This window comes from Pelobates fuscus, chromosome 5, assembly GCF_036172605.1.
Source record: "Pelobates fuscus isolate aPelFus1 chromosome 5, aPelFus1.pri, whole genome shotgun sequence".
Classification (NCBI taxonomy): domain Eukaryota; kingdom Metazoa; phylum Chordata; class Amphibia; order Anura; family Pelobatidae; genus Pelobates; species Pelobates fuscus.
Window position 1 is genome coordinate 183,337,490 of NC_086321.1, and position 7,333 is coordinate 183,344,822.

Here is a 7,333-nt window from a genome sequence, read left to right on the forward strand (position 1 = left end):
ATCCGAAGGGAGACCCAGCTGCTCCAGTATCCAGTCCACTGGTGCCTCTTGCATGCAGCGCACTGTGAGTGTAGCGTCACCCTTGGTGACCAGTAAGGTGTGAGCTGGGCCCCAGCGGTATCTAATGCGTTGAGCTCGCAGGAAGGACGTGAACTGTTGTAGGGTCTTCCTCCAGGCCAGTGTCGCTCCCGAGAGATCCACGTAAAAGGAAAGATTCATGTTTTCAAAAAGGTAAGATGGTTGGTCTCTGGCGGCCGCCAGAACTGCGGATCTATCCCTGTGGGTCTGGAACTGCAGGATTACATCCCTTGTGGCCGTGGCTGGGGCTTTAGTGGGCTTTGGCATGCGGAATATGCCGTCTAGTGTCACCGCTTTGGCTACCTTCAGGGTTAGCAGAGCCGTGAGGAGCCGCCGGGCAGCATGGGGCAGCTCAGCATCAGGTATGTTGTCGTTGAAACCCCTGATCTTAAGGTGTTTTAGGCAGCGTTTGTCTTCGAGCGCGGCAAAGCGTAGGTCGTTTTGTGTGGATTGCCGTTACAGCTCTTGTACCTCCCTTTGTAGCTCTTGGATTTGGCTGGTGTGGGTGTTTGTAGTGTCCTCCACTGCCCTAGTCGTCCAGTAAGACCCCTCAGGGTGTCCTTAATCGAGGCGACATCCGCTAATATTTTTTTATGATGTTCCGCCATAAGTTCTCTGATAGCCTCCATGCTCACCGGTGTGGGGGTTACGGCTGATGTCAGGTGTTGAGTTCTAGTTGGCGGTGATTTAGGCCGGGCCGGGGAGAGTTCCCCCTCGTCTTCATCAGACGTCTCGGCATAGAAGTCCGAGCATCCGCCATGAAGGGACACCATGTTGGAGCTCGAGGCGCCTCGTGCCTGCCGCCATAGCTCACCGATATCCATGCCCATCGTGGGCTTTTCGGGCTTGAGTTTTTTTTTATTTTCGTCCCATTGGATTCGTTTAGGTGTTAGGGTCACCCTGGGGTGATTTCGACCCTCTTGAGGGGGGTAGGCATGCAACCGTTCTCTCCAGTAGCTTAGCTCCGCCCCGTCTTTGGCCGTTTTTATACCCTTGTTCAATACCCTTACGAGGGTCTTTGCCAGATTTTGTTAAGTAAGTGACAAGCATAGGGTCAAATTCAGGGGTAGAGGCAACTTTGCCTGGAATAGTTGGTCTTGGGCATTCAGCCCTTAATTTATTTCTAATTTCTTTCTCAAGGGGCTTGCGAAGCCACATTTTGCAGAAATTGGCAATATGGTCAGGAGGGGCCCATTCTGCAGATCGTGGGTGACGAATCGCCCTTGGAACAAAAAAAGGGAGGCCTGAAGCATCCAGAAGGATGTCTGAGGCAGGCTCTTGAGATGGAGGACCACCCTTAGCATCCTGAGTATTGAGAAAAGTTTATTTAACGAACTCCGACGCTGAGGAATCCTGGGGCACATTCGCCGCGGAATCCTCATCAGAATGCGTGGGGTCATAGTCATTTAAAATATGGCCAGCTAGTCGGGACCGTAGATCCCTCAAGAGGATCTGTAGGATCCTGCATAGTGCAAGGCAGGGAGTGTTTAAAATTTTTTGCAGGAGCTTTGCCTTTGCCCGCAGTAGCGCTATTCCCTTTCCAGGGTCTTTTGCGCGGGGCATTTTCTTGGTCAGAAAGGTGGGAGTCCTCTGAGTCAGAGGGTTGGTGTGTAGAGGGATGAACCTCTGGAGCAGTTTGCTCATGATAGGCTGCCAAAGCCTTGGGAACGGACTCCGCAATAGTGGAGAAGAGCCATTCCCGAAGTTCTGCAGAGATTGCAGGGTCTTGGTGGTCTGACATAATTTTAATTAGTATTTTAGAAAAAAATTATAGGGAAGTAATAAACCTGGCAGGTTAAAATCACAGATAGTTGGTATTAAATTATATTAGTCAAGTTTGACACCTAAAAGATGAGACAACTCAGCTAGAATACTGGAAAAAGGTGGGGGTCACCCACTATGTGTGTTAGGTCACTAATGTGTAAGTCAATGCTATGGGGGTCACCCAGTAACTAGAGGTGGTGATCTACCACTTAGTTCTTAAATAATAGATATATACAATAATCAATGTGGTGGGGGTCACCCACTAGTACTAAAGCAGATGGTGGCAATCACCAGTATAATACAGATATATGCAGTGATAAGTGGGGGTCACACACAAAACAGAAATATATAGTGAGACGTGGGGGTCACCCACAGAAATAAACAAGGTGGGGGTCACCCACAATACAGAAATATATATAGTGATAAGTGGGCCACACGGAATATTTTAATAAATGTTAAAAAATATATAATGAAAAACCTAATTGCTTTATTAAGAAAAAAGGGGGGTTACCCAAACAGTTGAGCAGACTGATCCTGTTGGAGCAAATAGTACCTGGAAGGATATAGAAGAAAAAGTGATCAGACTTCTGATCTGCAGGAACACAACAAAAACTCTTAATGAAAGGGTTATATTGACAGAAGGAACTTACCTTCCAAAAGGGCTATACTAGTGCCCACAGAGAATCATCCGGTCTGGAGCCGCGGAGTCTGACTAAAACGCGAGTACCGCGATCAAAATGGCCGCCGCGAGTAAGAGGGGGCGGCGCGGTCCGGCAGAAGGCGGGAAAGTAAGTAAAAAAGGGCGCGAAGGCTGCAACAGAAGTAATGGTCTCCTGGGAAATGGAGTCCGTTACTGAAGAGATTCCCCTGACGGGAGGGGAGGGAAATAACCCGGCGGGCCGTTTCTGTTGTGAAGTGAGAGAACGGCCCGGCAGGAATTGAATGTTTAAAGGCCAATTAAAGGTGTAAAGGCACTTGTAACAGAGAGACAAGACAAAATATATACATATAAAATAGGTGAAATAAAAAACTTCTGTTAGTGGTTGTAACACAAGGAATCCATGAACCTGTAATTAGGGTTACCCCAGTACAGGATTAGTCATGGAAAAAACCATCAAACAATTTATGACAAGGTAAAATTCAATTAATGAAACTAGGCAACGTCATTAGAATAGACTCACCTGGGAGGCAAGCAGCAAAGAAAGAGGAAGTGGGAGGAGTCTGACAGCACTATATTGTTCCATGATGTGTCATGATTGGTTCAATTTTTTTTTTTTACAACCATGTTAACTACTTCTTTGCTGCTGGGAGTTACAGTAAAGAAAGATAAGCAAATATGAAGCCTCCTGTCTTGCCATAAAATTCAATATTATGAATGTGTACTGAGTAGGGTCGCCACCTTTCTTGGAAATATAATACTAGCCATGCTAATTTGCATAATTAATTATGTATGCATGACATCACTGATCACTAGAGTGGCATAAGAGGGAAAAAATACATATGGAAAGGGGAAAATTCTGTAAATCACAAAAAAAGCTACATCCAATTGTAGCGGAACACCGGCCCTACTTTGCAGCCCTCGTTGAGTCCGGACACTTTTATTTTACTGGTACTGCACGGCTTCATAAGACAAACACATGAACACTAACTTAGCAGGGGAAAGCTTCACCCGTCGAGTTCTGAGTAGGTGCGCCCAGGACTCAGTCTAAAACTACCGGCAGCACGACAGATGTTACGAGCCCCTCTCCCATTCCATGACGGATATATAACAGCAGTGAGGGGGGCACCAATCTGTGTGTAGCTACCGTTACCTGGTGTGCCAGCTTTGTGAGAGCGGCAGCTGACTGCCGCTTGGAAAGGAGGGAGACATGGAAGAAGGGGTAGAGATATGAAAGGGAGATGAGAAACATGGAAGGGGAAACAAAGGCATTGATATAAGAGGGAGAGAGACACATGGGAGGAAGAAAGCCATGAAAGGGGGAAATAGAGATTTGATTGGAAGGGTGCAGAGAAACATTGAAGAAAGGGGGTGAGACATGGAAGTGGTGTGCAGTCTGGTGCATTGGGTGCAATATCAAGTGCTGTGGGTGCAATATGGTACTGTGGGAAGATATGCAGTAGAGGTGGAGTGAATCAAGGTAGGGGAAAGCATGTGAAAATGTATGTGAACATTTAAAATGACCGGTAACAGGCTCAACAAGGGGCAGCAAAATATACCTTTGCCTATGGTGGAAAAAAATCTTGCACTGGCCCTGTCTGTAAGTGTGTATCTGTGAGTGAATCTGCCTGCCAGTATGTGTGACTGTGAGTGGAATGTGTCTATATTATGTGTTACTTTATTAGCTTGTGTGGGAGGAGGGGGCAGCATTTTAGTTTTGGACCCAGGCCTCACAAACTCTTGGGCCGGCCTTGAGTTGTAGATTATGCTAGCTTAAAGGGATTCTCTAGTGCCAGGAAAACAAAGCCGTCCCTCTGCGCTGGGTCAGGGTACGCCCACGCTCCTCCCCGCCAGTGGAGGTGACCTAATGCGCGGCATTGGCTGTGCGCGCGTATTAACCCTCCCTATAGGAAAGCATTTATCAATGCTTCCCTATGGGGATTCCGGCGACGCTGGAGGTCCTCATGCATAGCATGAGGACGACCAAAAATCGTCTAAGAAGCTGGAAGTCCCTCTAGTGGCTGTCTGGTAGACAGCCACTAGAGGAGGACTTAACCCTGCAAGGTAATTATTGCACTTTATAAAAACTGCGATAATTACACTTTCAGGATTAAGGGTGATGTAAGTTGGCACCCAGACTACTTCAATGAGCTGAAGTGGTCTGGGTGCCTACAGTGTCCCTTTAAGTGTAAAAAAAAATCTTAATTTTAATAAAGACAGGAGGTGAATATTTGAGAGAATTCTACAGCAGCAAGAGTTATTGAAGAAAAAAAATCAACCAATTAGATAACAAAGAAAAATAATACATACGTCCTATGTTCCCTTAGGACTTCCTCTTTTTAGCTGCAGGTCACAATAACAGGAACATAACGCAATACGCAATCAAACTAAGAACAACAATAACACCGGAACATATAGAGAACAATCTCTGCAACTCAGAGGCATCATGAATGTAAAATAAGATTCTCCACAAGGAACCAGAATCCAAAGTTAAACTGAAACAAGAAGTACAAACAAGAAAAGGAAGGTTAGTTAAAGGGACACTATAGTCACCTGAACAACTTTAGCTAAATGAACATGCCCCTGCAGCCTCACTGCTCAATCCTCTGCCATTTAGGAGTTAAATCCCTTTGTTCATGAACCCTAGTCACACCTCCCTGCATATGACTTGCACAGCCTTCCATAAACACTTCCTGTAAAGAGAGCCCTATTTAGGCTTTCTTTATTGCAAGTTCTGTTTAATTAAGATTTTCTTATCCCCTGCTATGTTAATAGCTTGCTAGACCCTGCAAGAGCCTCCTGTATGTGATTAAAGTTCAATTTAGAGATTGAGATACAATTATTTAAGGTAAATTGCATCTGTCTGAAAGTGAAACCAGTTTTTTTGTCATGCAGGCTCTGTCAATCATAGCCAGGGGAGGTGTGGCTAGGGCTGCATAAACAGAAACAAAGTGATTTAACTCCTAAATGACAGTGAATTGAGCAGCGAAATTGCAGGGGAATGATCTATACACTAAAACTCCGCCTAAAGCTCCGCCCCTCAACTTTTTTGTAATTTTTATGTCATATTTGTGTTCTGGAAAGGTAATAGGTGAGCTACAATTTCCAGAAATCCAAGTCATTACGCAGTCTGGTACATACAGCAGTATTTTTTAAACAAAAACTGTGTGTTGTGATGAAGGGGTTAAAAAGAATAAGCGTATGGAACAAAACTAATTTTAATTAAAAGAAATAATAATAACTATAGAAGATTCATTTTAAGAAAACAAACAGTGTCACTAATTGTAAGTGAAGTGCCCATTAGCTTCTGCAAAATGTTCCTTTATATTTATTTTCCATCGCAGCAACAAAATGTCCAATTATTTTTCACCAGTGTTTGTTTTTGTAATCATGAAAATATATCAATAATACCGTGGTTGACAATGAAAGCCAGCAGCTAATGGTAATTATTTTGTTGCTAGGATAATTTTTTAAGTGAGCACTAGAAGTACCATCATTTCTACAGTCCGCTTGCCAGAAGTACTCTGGTGTCTTCCTGTGATAAAATGTAAAACTTTTTGTCTCCCCGGATGTCCAATTGTGTCCAGTCTACACAAAGTGGCTAAAGTGGAATTTCTCATTCTGCTTTAGGTGTGAACATTTTGTGTGATTTTCTGTGTCATTTATTGGTTGAGGGTGTCATATGAGGCACTTATTCAATTTTTCTCCAAAAATAAGACCAGGAAAACGGTAGCAAGCATGTGCAGGAAAGTAGGTCTACATTCGGGGGAATTCCCCCGAACATAGACCAGTTCACTAGGGCATGGAATCCCGCAAATCTATGTTCGGGGAAAATTCCCTGAACACAGATTAGTGGATTAATGACTAGGGCTTATTTTCGGGATAGGGCTTTACGAGCATCCCCCGAAAATAAGCTAGGATTTCTTTTCAGGGGATGTCTTATTTTCAGAGAAAAACAGAAGAAGCAGAACCACTTCCCAGTATTGAGGGAGACCTTATTCCAGCCTTGTTTGCCTACCTGAAATAAACCAGCTATTATAGTGATAATAGTTTCCTTTTAATCAATCTAAATTGCACATTATCAGAACACGATTCTTATACTTATGGCAAAATATAGCTTTATTAATAGAGAAGACCTATATATGTATTAGTGTCCCATCCTGATATTACATGCTTATGTAACCATAACAGTCTGATGTAGTAAATGAGCTGTTAAGTTAGTGCTACCTTCTCTGCCAGTCAATGAGTGTGAGTATCAGAGCATGCCCGTTTGAATGCCAAAGTATGCCTATGAGTGTCTGGACATGCCTGTGAAATCAAAACCTGTTCACAATATTTAGGACTTATTAACCCTTACTGTGAGATTTAGCCATGCCAGCAACTGTAAACAGTGCAAAACAGACTAAAGATTAGGAGGCGAATAAAAGATTGTAGTATTCTCATATTTATTGTAATCCAACCACCTGTCAGAAATGCATGCTTCATTATTACTGGTCACTAACACCTGTCAGTCAAAATAACTTCAATTTAAAGGGACTGTATACTGCTAGGCAGGGCCGACCTTAGGCATTTAGACGCCCTGTGCGAAAAATCTTCACAGCGCCCCCCCCCGTCATCCATGTATGCTGTAATGTTTGTGTTGTCTGTGTATGTGATAGTAGGTGTGATGACTGTGTGTGATATGTATGCTATGTGTGATATGCGTGTATTGGTTGTATGTGACACGCACACACACACAGAGTCAGACGGCCATACACACAGACACACACAGAGGCAGACAGTAATACACACAGTCATACACACAGACACACACAGAGGCAGACAGTCATACAA